General features: G+C 41.4%; 1 protein-coding gene across 2 annotated transcripts in view; it reads right to left on the minus strand.

Moving 5' to 3' along the window:
• The window catches only part of TM4SF18 (transmembrane 4 L six family member 18), a 45,204-nt gene that overhangs the window by 18,348 nt on the left and 4,653 nt on the right, over window positions 1–22,203 (minus strand). The gene's annotated exons all lie outside the window — the stretch shown is intronic.

Below are 22,203 nucleotides of genomic sequence, written 5' to 3' on the forward strand. Positions count from 1 at the left end.
TCCCCTCCCAGCCTGGAGGTCCAAAGGGGAGGTTATGGCTTCTCAGAGACTCCCCGGCAGCCCTGTCACTCATGTTCACACAGGGGAAGCTGTGCGTGTGGCAGAAGCAGCTGTATAAATGCGGGTGCAGGGGCAAGTCCTCTGGGGTCATTTGGACAGTTTGCTGATGACGTGGATCAGGGCTGCATTCTCGTCCTTGAGGCGTTGGTTGTTAGCCCGGAGGTTGGACAGGCCCTTCAGCTCCTCTTCCAGGTCAGCAGCCTTGCACTCCAGGGCCCTGCGCTCAAATCTCTTTAGCACCAGGAAGGCTGGCCTCTCTGCAAAGTGCTCCTGCCTCTGCGTGGCGCGCTCCAGCTCCATTTTGAGCTGCGCCAGCTATAGCGTGGTCTAGGTCAGGGTCTCACAAAGTCTCTCGTTCTCAATGTGCAGCTCTGTGTAGAGCTTCCTGAAGCCTCCCTCAGGCTCTTCTGATTCTGGCTGGGGTTCTGGGCTGAGAGCCTGCTGCCTCCAGGAGGAAGGGCTGGATTCTGGGCTGATGTCCGCTGGCTTCGCCTCCTCCCACTTTGGAAGCATAGCATTACAGGCCTACCTCAAGAAACAAGAAAAAGAACTAATAAACTATCTAACCCTACAACTAAATGAATTAGAAAGAGAACAGCAAGAAGAGCCCAGAGGAAGTAGGAGGAAGGAAATCATAAAGGTCAGAGAAGAAATAAATGACATAGAGAAAAAAAACAACCAGTATCAAAGATCAATAAATCCAAGAGCTGTTTTTTTCATAAACATGATTGATGAACCGTTAGCCAGACTCATCAAGAAACAAATAGAGAGGAAACAAATAAATAAAATCAAAAGTAAAAGAGGTGATATAACAATGGACATCAGAGAAATACAAAGGATTGTAAGCAAATACTATGAACAACTATATGCCAACAAACTGGACAACCTGGGTGAAATGGACAAATTCCTGGTAACATACAATATTCCAAAACTCAATCAGGAAGAATCAGAAAACCTGAGTAGGCCACTAACAACTAATAAAATTGAAACAAAAATTAAAAAACTTCCAGCAAACAAAAATCCTGGACTGGATGGGTTTATAGGTGAATTTTACCAAACATTCAAAGAAGAACTAACACCCATCCTCCTCAAGCTATTCTTAAAAATTCAAAAGGAAGGAACACTCACTTCCAAGCTCCTTTTACGAAGCCAGCATTATCCTAATTCCAAAACCAGATAAAGACACTACAAAGAAAATTACAGGCCAATACACCTGATGAACACACATGCTAAAATCTTCAACAAAATATTAGCAAACTGGATCCAGCAATATATTAAAAAGACCATACACCATGATCCAGTGGGTTTTATTGCAGGGATTCAAGGCTGGTACAATATTCACAAATCAGTAAATGTGATACATCACATAAACAAATTGAAAGATAAAAACTACATTATCATATCAATAAATGCAGAGAAAACATTGGACAAAATCCAGCACCGTTTTTTTGATAACAACTCACAGTAAAGTGGGAATAGAGGGATCATACCTCAACATAATAAAGGCCGTATATGACAAAACTACAGCCAGCATAATACTAAATGGGCAAAAACTAAAAGCGTTGCCCTTAAGAACAAGAACAAGACAGGATTCCAGCTTTCACCACTCTGATTCAACATAATACTGGAAGTCCTAGCTACAGCAATCACACAAGAAAAGATAAAAGGCATTAAATTTGGAAAGGAAGAAGTAAAACTCTCATTATTTGCAGATGACATGATATTGTACATAGAAAACCTAAAGCTCTAGCTGGTTTGGCTCAGTGGATAGAGTGTCGGCCTGTGGACCAAAGGGTCCTGGGTTCGATTCTGATCAAGGGCACATACCTTGCGTTCAGGATCCTCCCCAGCCTGGGTCCTAGTCAGGGCTCATGCAAGAGGCAACCAATCGATGTGTTTCTCTTACATCAATATTTCTCTTTGTCTTTCCTCTCTCTTCTGCTCTCTCTCAAAATCAATGGAAAAATATCCTCGGTTAAAGATAAAAAAAAAAAAGAAAGAAAGAAAAGAAAACCTAAAGGCTCTACCAGGAAACTACTAGACTTAATAAATGAATTCGGCAAAGTAGCAGCATACAAAATGAACATCCAGAATTAGATAGCATATTTATACACCTATAATGAACTCTCAGAAAGAAGAACTTATAAAGCAATCCCATTTACCATGCAACAACAAAAAAAGATACCTAGGAATAAACTTAGCCAAGGAGGTAAAAGACGTGTACTTGGAAAACTATACGACATTAAAAAAAGAAATAGAGGAAGATACAAACAAATGGAAGCGTATATCATGTTCATGGATTGGAAGAATTAACGTCATTAAAATGTCTATAGTACCCAAAGCAATCTACAGGTTCAATGCAATCCCTATTAAGATACCAATGGCATACTTCACAGAACTAGAACAAATACTCCAAACATTTATATGGAACCATAAGAAAACCCAAATAGCTGCAGCAATCTTAGGAAAGAAGAATGAAGTAAGAGGGATCACAATACAGGATATCAAACTACTATAATACAAAGCCATTATAACTGAAACAGCCTATTATTCGCACAAGAACAGGCATATAGACCAATGAATCAGAATAGAGATCCCAGTAACTGACCCACACCATTACGGTCAATTAATATTTGACAAAGGAAGCAAGAGCATACAATGGAGTCAAGACAGTCTCTTCAATAAATGGTGTTGGGAAAATTGGACAGATACATGCAAAAAAATGAAACTAGACCACCAACTTACACCATACACAAGAAAAAACTCAAAATGGATAAAAGACTTAAATGTAAGGCATGAAACCATAAAAATCTTAGAGGAGAACATAGGCAATAAAATCTCAGACATCTCACATAGCAATCTGTTTATGGATACAGCTCCTAGGGTAAAGGAAACTAAGAAGAAAACAAATAAATGGAACTACATCAAAATAAAAAGCTTCTGCATAGCAACAATAAAAAAATATATTTTAAAATGGGGAAAAAAATCATTGGCAATTGAAAAAAACATTTGGTTTTGTGGTACCCAATAGTTATTGATGCTTTCCCTCCCAGGAATAGCTATTGCTTTCCTGTTTCTCTCTTGTTTTGTGTCCTGAGAATCTGGCTTGCCTTTCTGTCTATTGGGGCATGCAAGTGACTCAGACAACCAATTGTTAGACTGAGGGCCCTCAAATATGGGTGTACAGCCTTAACCGGTTTGGCTTAGTGGATAGAGAGTCGGCCTGCAGACTGAAAGGTCCCAGGTTTGATTCTCGTCAAGGGCATGTACCTTGGTTGTGGGCACATCCCCAGTAGGAGGTGTGCAAGAGGCAGCTGATTGATGTTTCTCTCTCATCAATGTTTCTTACTCTCTATCCCTCTCCCTTCCTCTCTGTAAAAAATCAATAAAATTTATAAAAAAATAAAAATAAAAATATAAAATGCTGTAACATTACACATATTCTTAAAAAATATATATGTTTGTACATAGATGTGGGCTGCACCCAATTTGTGACTAGTGTCCTACTGACTGTTGCCAGCTCTTAGGAAAGTCTTTCTTTCGGCTATCTTTGGGACCTGTTCTGCATCTTAGGAGGGTTGCATCTTTTTTACCTTCTTTGGGGATGACTCTTGAATTCACAGCTAAGTATTGGTTTTGGTTTTAAGTCACTTGATAGGTAAACCTTTGATATAAATATTTGAAACAATTTTTTTAAAAAGAGCTCTATGGCCAGAAGTTGGCCAAATTGGAGGTTGATATTCAGAGCCTGATAGAACTTCTTTTAAGGCCTCTGTCCTAAGCTGAAATGAAGCCATGTACTCAGAAGAAAAGCAAACATGCTAAAGGCTTTGTCCTGTGACATTAAAGCATTCCAGACACACAGCTCTAAATCTAGATCATAGAAATTTTTTATTTCTATCTTAGTTGAAAGATTTAAGAAGCAAATTGAAGATAATGTAGTTGGATGGGGAGGGGGTATCAGCCCTTTATATCCTTCCACCTACACTTACCAATACCCAAACATCCCCTACTCATCTCCAAATTATTGCAGATATAACAGATCAGGACATTGTAAACAGAACTGTTCTGCACTTAAGGATTGTGTCCCTAGGAGAGATAAATCTTACCATGTCTTTGAAATGAAAGCATCCCAAGAGATCACTAAGATACTACCCACAACCACTTGAGATTGAAGGGAAAAAGAAGGGAAAAGAGGCTTACAAAACTCCAAACTGCTATGAAAGCTCCCTTGCCCAAAATCTAGTCCACAGCCTCCGTAAGATTGCTTGCCAAGAGCAGATACAAATTTTAAGTCTTCTTCATAAATATTAGTAAAATGCTTTAGCCATCTGAGCAGATAACCTTAACTTGCTCCATCTGTTCTTTTATACTAGGGAGGTTTGTATTAATGTACTTGACATGACTAAAATTTCTTAAAAAGCTATAAGTTCTGTGTGTCTGTCTATATGTTTATTTATATTGATATATGTGTATATGTGTTATTAAATTAATTAAATGGAAGGCCCTAAGGCTTGAGGGCTTTAATGCCATGGAGCTTATGCAAGCAAACCAAATCTAAACCTGTAAATGCCTCAGGATTGTGAAATTAAAGAACAACCAATCACAAACAGCCAACTAGGTTTTAAGCTATAGCCAACCAATAATGTCCTTATTTGCTTTTGCCTTTTCTCTATAAAAGTCTTTCCCTGAACTCCTGTCTGTTGAGTGTAACTTCCTGTTTGGCAATGCCTAATTCAAATAGATTTTTATTCAAACACTTTAAAAATTTTAAAGACCTCAGTGTATTTTTTAACAGTATGTTATGGATGTGTGATATTTTTCCTACCTTTGTGTAGTACTATCAAATTAATTTATAAAATCTTTCAAAGGATTTTTATTCAAATTGGTTTGGATATAAATGAACTTACAGATAAATTAAGTAATCCTAAAATTATCAGAAATACAGAATCTACCCACAGTTTTGTTTTTTAAGTTCATGTAGTTCGGGATAATCTTTGGTAAACAGCTGGTTTTAAGAAAAAACATAGGCATAACTTCAGAGTTGTCAGCATTAAATATAATGCAGACATATAATTTTTTATACTTAGTTTACTAGTCAAAGTTTTTTTATCGCTACTAGATGTTTAAGAGTATAAAACTATAAATTCAATCTAAAAACAAAAAATACATAAACATAAATTGCTTAATGCATGTTGAGTATGGTAGCATGGAAAAGAGAAAAATTATGTTAAACTTTTTAGTTGCATTGTCTCTATGATGTTTGAGGCTTCTCAATATATAGGTATACCAGTGACCTGGTGCACAAAATTCATGCACATTAAAAGGAAGTTAATTAGAAGAAATATTTTAATATTGCTATTTTCCCATTCTCTATAATAGAAGTGTCAGAGAGGAAAGAAAATTAGTAAAATGTATATGAAAATCTTCCTCCTGTCAGAGTCTGGGGTGCGCCACGGGAACCAGAGTCAAGTTCCTGCCCACCCACGTGCGCCTTGAAATTGTGCGAGACCCAGACCCAGCCGGCCCCACCCTCATTGGGCTAGATCCAGACCCGGCCGGCCCAACCCCTATCAAGCCCTGCTGGGTGCGGTCTCAGGTTGCCTGGCCTGGAGCCGGGGTGTGAGGGGGTGGCCTGAGGTCCCCTAGCCTGGGCTGAGGGGTGTGCCTTGAGGTCCCCTGGCCCAGGCCAGGGGGCGTGGCCTGAAGTCCCCCGTCAAGCCCTGCCCAGTGGGGGCGCAGCCTCAGGTCCCACAGCCCAGGGAGGGGGTGTGGCCTGAAGCCCCCCAACCTGGGCCAGGGTGGGGGATGCACCTTGAGGTTCCCTGTCAAGCCCCACATGGCAGAGGGCACGGCCTCAGGTCCCCTGCCCCGGCCCAGCAACACGCAGCCTCAGGTCCTTGCTGATTGCTCATTAAGGCTCATTACGGGAACTTGGCCTCCGCTGTGGGTGCAGCCATCTTGTGTTACGGAATTCTTGCCTCCACTGTGGGTGCAGCCATCTTGACCGTTATGGTGTGATGGTCAATTTGCATATCCCATCTTTATTAGATAAGATGTCTATATATTTGTATATATATATTTCATGAACTATATGTTAAAAAATTTGTCAAAAAGAGAAATGACATACGATGAAGGCTAATCTTGTCTAATGTCTCATTAAATTTTCATTAGTAATTTAAACACAATTGTTATGAGTGAATGAATTAATAAATGTGAGATAAAAGTTTATAATAAATGAGCTTTTCAACAAACATTATGTTTTATAAAATATGTCTATTTAAGTAGGTTCCAAAATCTTTTTAGTAACTTGAAACCTTAAAGTTTTACTGTTCAATTAAATGATGGTAATTCATTGAGTATCTAGATCATTTCAAAATTAGATAAAATACTGAGACATTAATTACTGAACACAAGTTTATTTACTTTTGCCTTCCTATTACAGAGGAATTAATGATAACACGTTCTGTGCCATTTTGAAAACTATACTTTGAGAGAAAGTGTATACTTCTAGAAATGGTAAAATGTATATTCATAAAAACAGTTCATAATTATTTATTCTCTAGTTTTCACTAGAAATAAAGGATTCTGGGGCTTAAAAATTCTAATTAACATATGTAATTAAAGCTAATAGAATAATAAGGGAACAACTTTGTATGCAAAAAAATTAGGATGTGTTTTTGGTACAAAAAAATATGAGGTATGAAATGGCTGTGGTTTTTTTTTAAAGTGTTTTTATTGATTTCAGAGAGAGGAAAGGAGAGGGAGAATCATCAATCAGCTTCCTCCTGCTTGTGCCTTGACTAGGAATCGAACCATGACCTCCTGGTTCATGGGTCAATGCTCAACCACTGAGCAACACCAGCTGGGCTGAAAATGTGTTTTTTTAAGAGAAAAAGAGAGTAATTTTGTCCTGAAGGACTGATAATATCTGTGATAATTCTTTTTTTTAAAGATATACTTATTGATTTCAGAGAGGAAGTGAGAGGGAGAGAGAGATAGAAACATCAATGATGAGAGTGAATCATTGATTGGCTGCCTCCTGCACACCCCCCTCCTGGGGATCGAGCCCGCAACCCAGGCATATGCCCTTGACTGGAATTGAACCTAGGACCTTTCAGCCTACAGGCCGATGCTCTATCCACTAAGCCAAAGCAGCTAGGGCAATATCTAATTATTAACTAATTATTATTAAGTTAATTCTAATTATTAACTTAAAATATTCTATGTCACAAAAATAACCATAATTCTGTGTCAATTATAATAAACTCTCATCAAATCTTTAATTTGACCACTTTTAAGTCTTTTGCCATTTACAGACAGCTACTTATTTGTTCTGATGCTTTTGCAAAAGTGCTTGTCTTCAAGGAGATTCATGGAAACAACTCTAAGAAGTATATACATCTGAACTGGTAAAAATTTGCTAAAACTCTAATGGAGAAACTGAGGCATTCATAAAATTGCTAACACAAGATCAAATAGTACAAAAATTAATTATATAGTACTGAATAAATTGATGAGGATGATTCATTTTCATGACTTTAAAAAATTGCTGGATTCTTAATATTTTGTTTTCCAGGTTCAAGGAAACTTTTTTCTTTTTTCTCTTAAGCTATTTAAGACTTACAGCAATTTGGTAAAGTATACCTTGTGAACAAAGATAAAACAATTGCTTTTCTCCCTACTCTATTCTTCCAGAATTAGAAAATTCTTAGTGATTTTTCTTATTTTCATGGCAATATAGCTATTTGCATAAGTTCAATAAGTCTGTTCTCCTGCCCGGCTAGTGTGGCTCAGTGGCTGAGTGCTGACCCATGAGACAGGAGGTCATGGTCTGATTCCAGGTCAAGGCACATGCAAGAGGCAGCTGATTGATGATTCTCATCATTGATGTTTCTCTCTATCTTTCCCTTTCCGTTCCTTTCTCTGAAATAAATAAAAACTTACTTTTTAAATAAAGAGTCTGTTTTCCTTATAAGGGAGACAATTGGAAACATTGCATATATTACCAATGCTTTGACTGGAATGTCATATTTAAGAATGTGTATAGAATCAGATATTACAAGACAGCTTTAAGAAATTAAGGTTGATTCTATGGAGCCAAATGAAGCCCCTTGGCAAAACTAGTCTGGTACCTTGCGTACAGGGTTCCCAGCAGCCTTAGCAGGTGAGTAAGAAAGGTCACTTCTGATGGGCCCAGGAAACTCAGGATATTTTGGAGACTTCAAGAAGAAAGATATTAACCTAAATCTATAGGTATTGCAGGCAAAGTCTAGTGGCAAGTTCTTGGCTTGGTTTCTTAGCCTTGAGAGGCTTTTAAAGTCTAACTTGGGTAGTGAAAAGTTCCAACAAAGCAAACTTTATTTATTTATTTTATTTTTTTCAACAAAGCAAACTTTAAAAGAGCTTATATGATCATCACTATTCTTGCTGCTCCTATATGAATAACCAGGCCAAGTTTAATGAGACTAGACTTATTTTGCAAAGAAATTAGTCTTACTTTTATTATCTGATAGAAATGGGGTGATTAAAAAAAATGTTAGCAGGAAACTATAACACACCCTTGTGAGATCCAATACTGGTTCTGCTCACTTTTTTGGAGGTTTGGTTATCTACCTGTAAACTGGACTGGAGTCTCCAATATCTGGCTACAACTCCTCAAATTAATGTTCCAAATTTCCTCCCACCTGCTGAGGTGGAATCATTGAAAACTAAAATTGCCTTTTCCAAAGCCCTATAAGCTAAAGTTGGACAACTTGATATAAACTTCAGAAAAAGTACCACAATGACTCATGTTTAGACAATCTTCATGCCTGTTGTAAGTTTACCAAAATACCAGGGACATCCAACTACAAACCAGAAAAATCTGTCAGGTTACCGTTGCCTGCCCTATTCTATCTGAAGATGCTTGAAGCCCAACATCTAAAAATCTTTTTAAATGACCTCTAGACTTAAATTAGTTCTAACCATTAACTTTCCTTTTCCATAGAAATGCTACAGACTGAGATACTGCTTCCATGGGTTATGGGACAATCTACTAACTCAGTTAGTGGACTGTGAGACTTCTTGGGGAAATTTCAGATGGGGTTCAGGAAATGCTACGCCCTAAATATGGCATCTTTGAAACTGGAATATTTTAAGCTAAAGGGGTATGAGAAAGTGGCAGAAGCAGAAAGGTACTCTGACCGAAGCCCTCACCCCTGCTTTTCTTCCCTGAAACAGGTCATAGAACTCCCATGTGAAAGGTGACCTCCCTATGCCTGGAAGAAGAAAGGCATTCATATCACCAGAGACAGGGAATTTGGGCTGAGAAATATATATAATCAAACCTTACTAAAGGAACCCTTGTCTTCCCAGTCACTTCTTATCCATTCATTAGCCCAAGCCCTTTTGTCTTGCTAATTCTTCACTTATTTGTTTCTTTACCTAAAAGGTATCAAAGCCTGATACTCTTACTACTTCTTCAGGACTTTATTCTCCTGTGAAAACTGCCATGTATATGTAAAAATGTAATAAAATATGTATGCTTTTCTCTTGTTAATCTGTCTTCCATCAGTTTAATTTTTCAGACCCAGCCACGGACCCTTAAGAAGGTCAAGGACAGAAGAAGGACAATGGCTGTTGATGGGAAGGCAAACTGCAAGATAGTGCATGAAAGAATGAAGGGAGAGTGTGTGGTTGCATGGGGAGTGTTTGTTTGTGAGTTGAGGGACAGCTATACCCCAGGGGACTGTGGGGGATGGGGTTCCCCTGACCTGGCAGCCTCCACTGCTGCTGGGATCCCTCCTGGAGCGAGCAGCTCTGATGAGGAGACCACACCATCTTGAGGGGGAGAGTGGATGTTGTTGGAAGCCTGAAAATCCAGGGAATCTACAACAATGGCACCCAACGAACAGCTGCGAACCCGGGAACACCGGTCCCCAAGTGGCGCGAGGACTCGGATTCTGAGTGGCTCTGCACCCCCTCACGGAAAGGTCAGATTTCGCCTGGGATAAGGTGAGGTCTGTGGTCCAGGCAGGAGAGAGAAATCAAAGAAGAAATAAAAAACATCATGGCAACAAATGATAATGAAAACACAACAATCCAAAACCTATGGGACACAGCGAAATCAGTCGTGAGAGGGAAGTTCATAGCTCTACAAGCCTACTGCAAAAAACAAGAAACAATGGTAATAAATTACCTAACCCTACAACTCAAAGAGTTAGAAAGAGAGCAACAAGAAAATCCCAGTGTAAGCAGAAGGAAGGAAATAATAAAGATCAGAATGGAGATAAATGACATAGAGACTACAAAAACAATAAAAAAGATCAACAAAACCAAGAGCTGGTTCTTTGAAAGGATAAACAAGATTGATGAACCTCTAGCCAGGCTCACCAAGAAGCAAACAGAGAGGACCCAAATAAACAAAATCAAAAATGAAAGAGGAGAAATAACAACAGACCCCACAGAAATACAAAGGATCGCTAAAAAATACTATGAACAACTCTATTACAACAAACTGGACAACCTGGAGGAAATGGACATTTTCCTAGAAAAATACAACCTTCCAAAACTCAATCAGGAAGAATCTAAGAATCTCAATAGGCCAATAACTATGGAAGAAATTGAAGCAGTCATCAAAAAGCTTCCAGCAAACAAAAGCTCAGGACCAGACGGCTTCTCAGGGGAGTTTTACCAAACATTCAAGGAAGAACTAAAACCTATCCTCCTCAGACAGTTCCAAAAAATTCAAGAGGAAGGAACACTTCCAAGCTCATATTATGCACCCTAATATCAAAACCAGATAAAAACAAGACAATGAAAGAGAATTACAGGCCAATATCACTCATGAACATAGATGCCAAATTCCTCAGCAAAATGCTAGCAAATCGGACCAGCAGTACCTCAGAAAGATCATACACCAAGACCAAGTAGGATTTATCCCAGGGATGCAAGGATGGTACAATATCCGCAAATCAATAAACATGATACATCACATAAATAAATTGAGAGATAAAAATCACATAGTCAAATCAATTGATGCAGAAAAGGCATTTGACAAAATCCAACACCCATTTTTGATAAAAACTCTCGGCAAGGTGGGAATAGAAGGATCATACCTTAACATAATAAAAGCCATATATGACAAACCCACAGCCAGCATCATACTCAATGGCCAAAAACTAAAACCATTTCCCCTAAGAACAGGAACAAGACAGGGATGCCCCCTCTCACCACTCCTGTTCAACATAGTACTGGAAGTATTAGCCATTGCGATTAGACAAAAGAAGACATCCAAATTGGAAAGGAAGAAGAAGTAAAACTGTCCTTATTTGCAGATGACATGATATTGTACATAAAAAAACCCTAAAGACTCCATCAAAAAACTATTAGACTTAATAAATGAATTTGGCAATGTAGCAGGATAAAAAATTAATGCCAAGAAATCTATTTCATTTCTATACACCAATAGTGAACTTACAGAAAGAGAGACGAAAAAAGCAATCCCATTTACCATCACACCAAAAAAATTAAGATATCTAGGAATAAACTTAACTAAAGAGGTAAAAGACCTCTACTCAGAAAACTACAGGATGTTGAAAAAAGAGATAGAGGAAGACATAAACAGATGTAAGAACATACCATGTTCATGGATTGGTAGAATCAACATCATTAAAATGTCCATGCTACCCAAAGCAATGTATAAATTCAATGCACTCCCCATTAAATACCAATGACATATTTCACAGACCTAGAATGAACTCTCCAAAAATTCATCTAAAATAAAAAAAAGATCCCAAATAGCTGCAGTGATCCTTAGAAAGAAGAACAAGGTATGTAGGATCTCAATACCAGATATCAAGCTGTATTACAAAGCCACTGTTCTCAAAACTGCCTGGTACTGGCACAAGAACAGACATATAGATCAATGGAATAGAATAGAGAACCCAGAAATTGACCCTAACCAATATGCTCAATTAATATTTGACAAAAGGAGGCAAGAACATACAATGAAGTCAAGACAGTCTCTTCAATAAATGGTGTTGGGAAAATTGGACAGATATATGCAAAAAAATGAAACTAGACCACCAACTTACACCATACACAAAAATAAACACAAAATGGATAAAGGACTTAAATGTAAGACCGGAAACCATAAAAATGCTAGAGGAATCCAAAGGCAACAAAATCTCAGACATATGCCAAAGCAATTTCTTCACTGATACCCCTCCTAGGGCATTGGAAACTAAAGAGAAAATAAACAAATGGGACTATATCAAAATAAAAAGCTTCTGCACTGCAAAAGAAACCATCAACAAAACAACAAGAAAGCCCACTGCATGGGAGAACATATTTGCCAATGTTATTACCGATAAGGGTTTAATCTCCAACATTTATAGGGAACTCATACAACTTAACAAAAGGAAGATAAACAATCCAATCAAAAAATGGGCAAAGGACCTAAATAGACACCTTTCAAAAGAGGACATTCAGAAAGCCAAGAGACATATAAAAACATGCTCAAAGTCACTAATCATCCGAGAGATGCAAATCAAAACAACAATGAGATACCATCTCACACCTGTCAGAATGGCTATCATCAACTGAAGTATGGTAGCAATCATCTCAGGTAGAAACTATAGTTTAACTTTAACCCTGCTGTTTGGCTTCTGTACTTATTTGCTTTGTTTAACAATAGAAAAGTTATTTTGATTTTCTGAATTATATAAATCATCCCATTTGATTAAATACCCTATTGATTATGTGAATATCCCATTTGTGGTGGTCATACTAGTCTTAGAAAGCACATTTTCCTTTACCTGGGAAGGACAGCACAGTTATCCCAAGGTCAGAGGGCTCCAGTTAACTTGTCCCTGTTGACTCAGTGTTCTGGAGACCCAAAACTGTAATTTAGATAGCATGCTGCTTCTGCTTCTATAAACTGCTTTTTTGCAAACCAGGTTCCTCATTCCAAACCTTGAGATGTAATCAATACCTTTGTGATCTTTGCCTATATAAGTCTGGCTTTGCCACCATCTTATCACTATGAGATTTGGGAAAGCAAAATGGCCTCTCATAGTCCCGGATTGCAATAAATGTGACTCTTTAATTCGACTTCTTGAGGCATCCTTCTGTGATTCGAGGGGTACATTACAACACAACAAATCAACAAACAACAAGTGCTGGATAGGATGAGGAGAAAAAGGAACCCTCCTTCACTGCTGGTGGGAATGCAGACTGGTGCAGCCACTATGGAAGACAGTATGGGGTTTCCTCAAAAAGTTAAAAATGGAACTCCCATTTGACCCAGTGATCCCACTTCTAGGAATATACCCAAGCAACCAGAAACACCAATCAGAAAGGATATATGCAGCCCTATGTTCATAGCAGCACAATTCACCATAGCTAAGATTTGGAAACAGCCTAAGTGCCCTTCAACAGATGAATGGATTAGAAAACTGTGGTACACCTACACAATGGAATACTATGCTGCTGTAAAAAAAAAAAAAAAGGAATTCTTATCATTTGCAGCAGCATGGATGGAACCGGAGAGCATTATGCTAAGTGAAATAAGCCAGTCAATGAAAGAAAAATGCCACATGATCTCACTCATTTATGGATAATAAAGACCATTATAAACTGATGAATAAAAATAGATACAGAGGTAGAGCAGCATTGAGCACACTGTCAAACTATAGCAGGAAGGCCGGGGAAGGTTGTGGGGGGGGTGGAGGAGGGCAAAGAGATTAACTGCAGGACTTGTATGCATGCATATAAGCATAACCAATGGACACAAGACACTGGGGGTTAGGGAGGCTGGGAGAAGGTCAAGGGGGGAAAAATAGGAGACATACTACTCTTTGTAATACTTTAAGCAATAAAACAAATTTTTTTTAAAAAAGAAGGTCAAGAATAACTTTCCCCCTAAAAAGTGAATCTTGTATGATTTCATTTTCCATTCTGGAGCTTCAGAATTTACAAACTGGTACAGACTCAAATTTGCCCTGCAAAGGGGGGCTTCATTTAATGTAAATGAGAATGAATTGCCAACATTTACAGTTGAGAGATTTTAGATAAAAATTCGTATTTCTACTTTTTATTTAAAACAGAATTATTGCCCAATTTTGTCATGGTAATAATTGGCTGGACTAGAGTAGCAGCTCCCTTCCTTCCATAAATGGAAAGTTTGCTCTGATGCCTAGCAGGCTCACTTCTTTAGCTTCCATCAGATATTCAGCTCCTGGGGACATGTGAGCTGGGATTTCTGTTCTAGAGCCTACCTTGAAAGGGCCAAGCAGAGACCCAGGGAATCCCGTCTCCCTTCCTTCTGGTCTTGCCATTGAGATGGCAGTCATCCCATCAGTGTTGGTTATAAGACCCTTTTTAGACTCTAGCCTATTTCTAGCATACATTTGTGCTGGAGGTGCTAATACTGAGTTTAGGCAAATTGAACATACTGATTTTTATTGGCATATAAATTTGTTTTCTAGAAATTTCTTGAGTTTCATAGCTTGAATTTACCTCAATTCATTGCTTCCCCTAGGCCCGTGGTCAGCAAACTGTGGCTCGGGAGCCACATGCGGCTCTTTGGCCCCTTGAGTGTGGCTCTTCCACAAAATACCACGTGCGGGTGTGCACGTGCAGTGTGATTGAAACTTCGTGGCCCATGTGCAGAAGTCGGTATTTTGTGGAAGAGCTGGTATTTTGTGGAAGAGCCACACTCAAGGGGCCAAAGAGCTGCATGTGGCTCTCGAGCCCCAGTTTGCCGAGCCGCAGTTTGCCGACCACTGCCAGGCAATTTTGAAAGCTTTCCCACAAATATACTACCAGCAGCTACTGGGGGATATCTGGGTCACTTGGTTAAGAAAACACACACACACACACACACACACAAAGAATATTAAAATTTTTCAATTCTTCGCCATGGGCACAGTGCTAAATTAAGCAACTAATTTAGTCTTCCAAAGGCATTCGTTAAAGAAGCATCTTGGCTGCACATTAAAATCTGGTTGCACCTCAGACCAGCCAAGTCAGGGACTCTGGGGTGAGATTCCAACTCCAAACTCCTAGGTCAGGGGTGGGAACATTTTTTCTGCCAAGGGCCATTTGAATATTGATAACATCATTCGAGGGCCATACGAAATTTTCAACTTAAAATTAGCCTGCTATATTTGGTCAAACATTTAATTAACTCACCCCTAATGCCTTGGAAGGGCCAGTCCAAATGATTTTGGGGGCCTTATATGGCCTGCAGGCTGGATGTTCCCCACCCCTGGCTTAGATGATTGCAATGTGCAGCTACGGTGTGGAGCCTTTGCTGCAAAGAATGCATACCAAACCTCTGGGAAAACTCCTCCTAGTTGATAAACAACATGCTCTCTTTGAGCTGCAGGTGACTCATCTATAAAATAGGAGTAAGAATGATCTATTTCACTGGCTAAATGTAAAAGAACTATAAAGTGCTATGAAAATATGAATGAGAAATGACAATGATGATGAGGAGAAGAGTAATGGTGGAAATGTAGCAGCCCAACTCATGCCTATGTGGCACAGGCTTAGAAAATTGGGGCATATTATTCTCTCTTGATTCTATTTTAATTTTTTTAAAGTTCCAATTTAGAAATGTACATTGCCTATACCTAACAACATGGATGTATCCAAAAATCATTATGCTGAATGAAAGAAGCCTGATACTGAAGTATGGTACCTATTTGCTTTGTTTAACAATGGACAGGTTACTTTGATTTTCTAAATTGTATAAGTCATCCCATTCGATTGAATGCCTTATTGATTGAATGACTATCCCATTGATTGTGATCTTACTGGTTATCGAAGCACATTCTTCTGTACCTGGGAAACAGGACAGCACAATTACCCTAAATTGTTTTAGTGGCCACAGGTGGTGCATTCCAGTTGACTCAGTGGTCCTAAGACCAGGACAGTGCAATTACTCTAAATTGCCTCGATGGCTCTAGATAATGTGTTTCTATCAACTCAGTGATCTGGAGACCCAGAACTGTAATTTAGATAACATGCCTAAGTTTAACCCAGGTTACCCAAAGGCTCTAGATAATGTATTTCTGTCAATTCAGTGACCCCGAGACCCGAAACTGTAATTAACATGCTTAATTCTGCTTCTGTAATCTGCTTTTTTGCGAGCCAGGTGCCTCATTCCAAACCCTGGGATGTAATCAATACCTTTGTGATTTTTGCCTATATAAGTCTGGTTTTGCCACCATCTTATTACTATGAGATTTGGGAATGTCCCCTCATAGTCCTGGATTGCAATAAATATGACTCTTTAATTCGACTTCTTGAGGCGTCCTTCTGTGATTCGCGGGGTACATTACAACATTTGGAGGCTCCAGCGAGATGCAGCCCCTTAGGGGTGCTGTTTTGGACGCAAAGGGAGGCAAAACCTCCCCTGAGCCATTCGTGGAGACTGAGGGATCTCTAGGGGGTGCGCACCCTGAGAAGTTCCAGGGCCCCGGAGAACTCCCTTCGGATCCAGCGAATGGGCAGGGGACGTTCGCTCGTCCCTAAAAAATTCATCGAGTCACCTGGAAAATCCTCTAGAGGTAGGTTCTGGAATTCTGGGACCGGTCACTGGAGGTGGACTCAAAAGAGGGCTGGACGCAGCGGAACCTCGGAGTCCAACTCCCGACGCGACTGTGTCTGGGGGTCCTGGTCTGGGCAACCTTAGGTTGCATTTGTCTGGTTTGTTTTGTCTTTGCTAGCCTTTTTGGTTTTGGATTTTTGTGAGCCTTTTTGGCTTTGGTTTTGGATTTGTTTGTAAGCCTTTTTGGCTTTGTTTGTGAGTCTTTTTGGTTTTATTTGTTAGCCTTTTTTGGTTCTGGTTATTGTTTGTGAGTCCAATGTGTTCAGTCTGTCGATTTTGTCATTTCGCCGAAATCCTCTTGGAGGACATTGAATGGTTCTTTCCTTCCTCTTTAACTTTTGGGGGATTGTGTGAATGGATTACTGATCTAGGTTATCAAGGATCTCTGTTCAGGGACTTGTCCTGTATCTGGAGGAATGGCTTCTAGACGGTATTCACCGTCTCTGGGACTTCCAGGAGGGAAGTCAAAACTCGGACTGGCTAAGGGTTCGAATCTGGCCTATCTTTTAAAAAAAGGTAGAAGAGAAGCGTTCCTAGGCAGTTTTCTACTGCCTCTGTTCAGGGACTTGTTCTGTATCTCGGCACAATTGAAACTGATTTGTTGGTATTTTGTGGTATAAATGTGGCATGCGCCTGTGTAAAAGTGTTTTTATGTTTGTTTCTGTTTTGTTTCCTTTGAAAAAACACCTTCTAAACATCTCCTGAGTTTCCATGGTGATTCAAAGTTCTTAATGGGGAATGTATCTAGTTGTCGTGTCTATTTAGTCTTGTTTTCTTTGTTCAGTATGAGTACCGTTTCTATCTGGATGAGACATGGGTCAAGAATCCTGTCCTGGGATGTGGGAAAGGGAGGCCCCCACATCTGTTCCTGTCAGGCCCCCATCAGGGGACTTGGGCAGTGTTCCTGTTATCTGCTCAAGATCCCAAGACTGTAAAAGTACTTGTTCACTGAAAGGGTGTAAGTGTAGATGTTTATTTGATGTTTGTATGTCTACTTAGGTATAATTATTTGTTCATGTAAGTATGGAAGTCTGCGAGAGAAAAAAATGTTTGATTTAAGGCTGAATGCTCTGACCGATAGCAAAACACCCCCAAGCGGCCGCTGGGTTCTTTTCCCAAAGGGTGCTTGCTCTCTGTCAGAGGTGGAATCGGCCCGCCTAAATAGTAAAACTTTCTGTCTATGTTTGTGTACTAGGGACTTTGATTTGCTCTGTGATATTTCTGTGTTGGGTTGAGATTTTAGAATTCTAGAGTAGATTTAAAAGTATTTGTGGCTTTTCTTGTCTGATTGGGACATTCAGGGGTGGGGCTCACAGTTCCCCAGGGCAGAGATTTTATGGGCCCTTCCGCCTGCCTGTGCTGAATTAATCTGTAAAGGTGGGCAGGAATGAAGCTGGTCAAATGTATTGAAAGGGTTGCTGCTAGCAGAGGAGGGGCTGAAATCCCTTTCCAGTGCACTCCCTTGGGAGAGACCTGACTGCTGCTCTGTCACAGGGGACCGGTACGATGGCAGGGGCCTGGTACCCAACCTACTGCCACAGGAGTGCTTTGTAACATGCAGGCCGTATTTCCCCTGGCCAGCTAAGGGCTGCTGGCCCCCACCATGCCACCATTGCTGGCTGGAGGCAAGCGCTTTTTCCCAGTGGGAACAGAGAGAAAAGGGCTGCCAGATGAAAATGCTTTTCCCCCGTGGCAGGAGCACCTCCACTGGTCACCTGGGGACCTGCGCCGAGCTCCCCGCCTCCACCTATCCGGCTCCTATCTCCTGCACCCTCTGCTCACCGGGATTGTAATTGCCTCTCATCCCCCGAGGGGTTATTTTGAGTAGGTGGTGGGGAGGGAAATTTCCCTGTGCCTCCTTGTGCCTCCCTGCGCCCCAATGAGACCCAAGCCCTCCTTGGACACTTTTCACCGTGTTCTGTTGGGGGTTTGGGGGGCGGGGGGCGAGGGCTTGAAAGGCAGCAGCTAAAAGTTGGGGCTTAAAAGGCAGCAGTTAGAAAAGGAAGCTCCAAAAATTAGAAGGATTTGAAGGAATGAATCAGTCACAGCTGGTAGAGGTAGCCCAGAAAGTCTTTAACAATAGGGACACCACAGAGGAGAAATAGGGCTTAAGGAAAGAAAAGGCCGGCAGCAAACTAGGAAGGAATTAGTATGCCTATTGTAGGAAGTGGGGGCACAGGAAGATAAATAGGACCCCCAAGTTAGTTTCCTGGTGTGTTCTGGAGCAGCCTATTCAGTCTTGACAGAGCCAACGGGACCCGTAACATCTAAGAAGACATCGGTCCAAGGAGCCACTGGACAAACTGCCTTTTTCCTTGGACATCAAAGAGGACTGTGGACCTTGGAAAGAACATGGTAACGCATTCCTTGCTGGTCATGCCAGTTTGCCCGTACCCCTTTCTTGGACATGATCTCTTGCAGAAACTACAAGCCACCATATCCTTTGAGGGGGACGGAGCACACTTCACTGTGGATCCAAGGAACCCAGGCCCGGACCCATTCTCCCCTGGCCGCATTCTTCTAACCTGTCCTCTCTCAGATAAATATCTCTTGCAGGAAAGGGCCAATGTGACTCTGCTTACTTGGGGAAATTACAACGCCTCTTTCCCATGGTTTGCGCACAAAACAACCCCTCCGGGGTTAGCGAGTCATCAAGCACCTGTAGTAGTCCAATTGCAAGCCACCGCCACTCCAGCTCAGGTTCGGGAATTCTTAGGGGCAGTTGGATACTGCTGCCTGTGGATACTGGGGTTCTCGGAGATTGCTGAACTTCTGTGCTCAACTGCTGGGGAGGCGCAGCCGTTAAACTGGACCGAAGTGGAGCAACGGGCCTTTGAGGAGTTAAAGAAGGCTCTCGTCTCAGCACCTGCCCTAGCCTTGCCAGACGTCAGGAAGCCCTTCCACCTCTACCTGAGTGAGGTAAGGGGCATTGCCAAAGGGGTTCTCACCCAGACTCTAGGTCCCTGGAAGAGACCTGTGGCCTATCTGTCTAAGAGACTAGACCCTGTGGCTGCAGGGTGGCCAGCATGCCTCCAGGCAGTGGCCACCACAGCATTGCTGGTAAAGGAGGCAGATAAGCTGACTTTGGGCCAGGAACTAGCCCTGACAACACCCCATGCTGTGGAAGCCCTCCTTTGAGATGCTCTGAAGAGATGGATGTCAAACACCAGGGTGACCCAGTACCAAGTTCTTCTCCTGGACCAGCCCCGCATCTGATTCCATAAGACACTGGCCATCAACCCTGCCAGCCTGCTCCCAGATGATGATCCAGAGGAGCCATCCACGACTGCATAGAGGTAACAGACGCAGCTCGCCCAGACTTGACAGATGTCCTGCTATCATCACCAGACAAGGTACTGTTATGTACAAAATGGGAGCAGTTATGTTCAGGATGAAATCTGGTATGCAGTAGGAGGTGGTAGTTACCCTAGACTGCTCAAGGAAACTGAGTTGCAGACCAAGCTGCCAAGGAAGCCGCCCAAAAACCAGTGGGGCCTTTACAAGAGGAGGAATTGGCAGAACAGAAGCAAGCTACCAGAGGACCAAATGGTTGATGGACTCTACCAGATGGCAGACTGTTGGTCCCAGAGGCTCTAGGTCAGACTTTAGTTGCCCAGTTACACCAGGCTACCCACATAGGTGTCACCAAGACTTCTGAACTTTTGTGAGGCAGGTCACAGGTAAATGCTAAGCAAGGTAAGAGGGTCCCCCTAGGAATTTAGGCCTGGGGGAACTCCCCAGGAGAGCATTGGGAGGTGGATTTCACAGAGATTAAGCCACTGACATCAGTGTATAAGTACCTGCTAGTTTTTATAGACTCTTTCTCGGGATGGGTTTAAGCCTATGCCACCAGGACAGAAACTGCCTATACCTAGATTTGGGCTATCAGCAGTTATAGGATCAGATAACAGCCCCGACTTTGTAGCCAAGGTATCTCAAAGTACAGCTAAGGTCTTAGGCATAAATTGGAAACTCCATTGTGCATACCGGCCACAGATTCAAGGCAGGTATGAACAGGACTCTAAAAGGATTTTAACTAAATTTATCCCAGAAACCGGTGAAAACTGGACCAACCTCCTGCCCTTTGCCTACTTACAGGCCAGGTGTACCCCCAACCGGGAGGGGTTCTCTCCTTTTGAAATCATGTTTGGTAAATCTCCCCCTATCCTACCCAAAGTTAGGGGAGGAATTAAAAGTTAAAAGTCGTAACCATTCCTTGCTCAAGTCCTTGCAGGCTCTGCAGTATACCCAGAGAGCCACCCATAAGCTTGTTCGAGATGCCCTGCCAGTGCCACCTCGGACACTGTACATCCTTTCCAGCCTGGGGACTCGGTGTGGGTAAAGAAGTTCACAACCCAAGGACTCACCCCAACTTGGAAAGGACTATACACTGTCTCCCTGTTGACGGCATCCAGACCTGGCTACACCACTCCCAGCTCCTGCACCAGACGGCCTTGATCCCGGCAGCCAGCGGTCACACCCGTGAGATCCCTAGCCTGGGCTCCACGCAGGCCAGGAGGAGGCTCGACGCCCACAGGAGGGAAACTGGACTTCAGTGAGGACAGTACTGACTGGGACCGTGGCACTAGGGCACTTGGTAACTGTAAGAACATTTTTTCCTAGCCAGTGAGAAAGTCCAGGGCCAAGTGGGGCTATATGTGCTAGGGAACAGAAGAGCAGGAACAGAATAGAGAATGCCCCTAAAAGAACTGGGGTGAGTAAATGAAAATTAAATGTGCCAAGCTGGCAGTTTAGAAAAATTAATTCAATCAAACTACTTGTAGTTAGGGGGCAGTACAATCCCCTAACTAATGAAGATGAGTCCATGATTTGACTCATGTACATAAAACCAGTGGGGAATGAAGTATGGTACCTATTTGCTTTGTTTAACAATGGACAGGTTACTTTGATTTTCTAAATTGTATAAGTCATCCCATTCGATTGAATGCCTTATTGATTGAATGACTATCCCATTGATTGTGATCTTACTGGTTATCGAAGCACATTCTTCTGTACCTGGGAAACAGGACAGCACAATTACCCTAAATTGTTTTAGTGGCCACAGGTGGTGCATTCCAGTTGACTCAGTGGTCCTAAGACCAGGACAGTGCAATTACTCTAAATTGCCTCGATGGCTCTAGATAATGTGTTTCTATCAACTCAGTGATCTGGAGACCCAGAACTGTAATTTAGATAACATGCCTAAGTTTAACCCAGGTTACCCAAAGGCTCTAGATAATGTATTTCTGTCAATTCAGTGACCCCGAGACCCGAAACTGTAATTAACATGCTTAATTCTGCTTCTGTAATCTGCTTTTTTGCGAGCCAGGTGCCTCATTCCAAACCCTGGGATGTAATCAATACCTTTGTGATTTTTGCCTATATAAGTCTGGTTTTGCCACCATCTTATTACTATGAGATTTGGGAATGTCCCCTCATAGTCCCGGATTGCAATAAATATGACTCTTTAATTCGACTTCTTGAGGCGTCCTTCTGTGATTCGCGGGGTACATTACAACAATACAAAAGACAAATACTGTATG

Source organism: Myotis lucifugus, unplaced genomic scaffold (genome assembly GCF_000147115.1).
Source record: "Myotis lucifugus unplaced genomic scaffold, Myoluc2.0 scaffold_50, whole genome shotgun sequence".
NCBI classification, from domain to species: Eukaryota; Metazoa; Chordata; class Mammalia; order Chiroptera; family Vespertilionidae; genus Myotis; species Myotis lucifugus.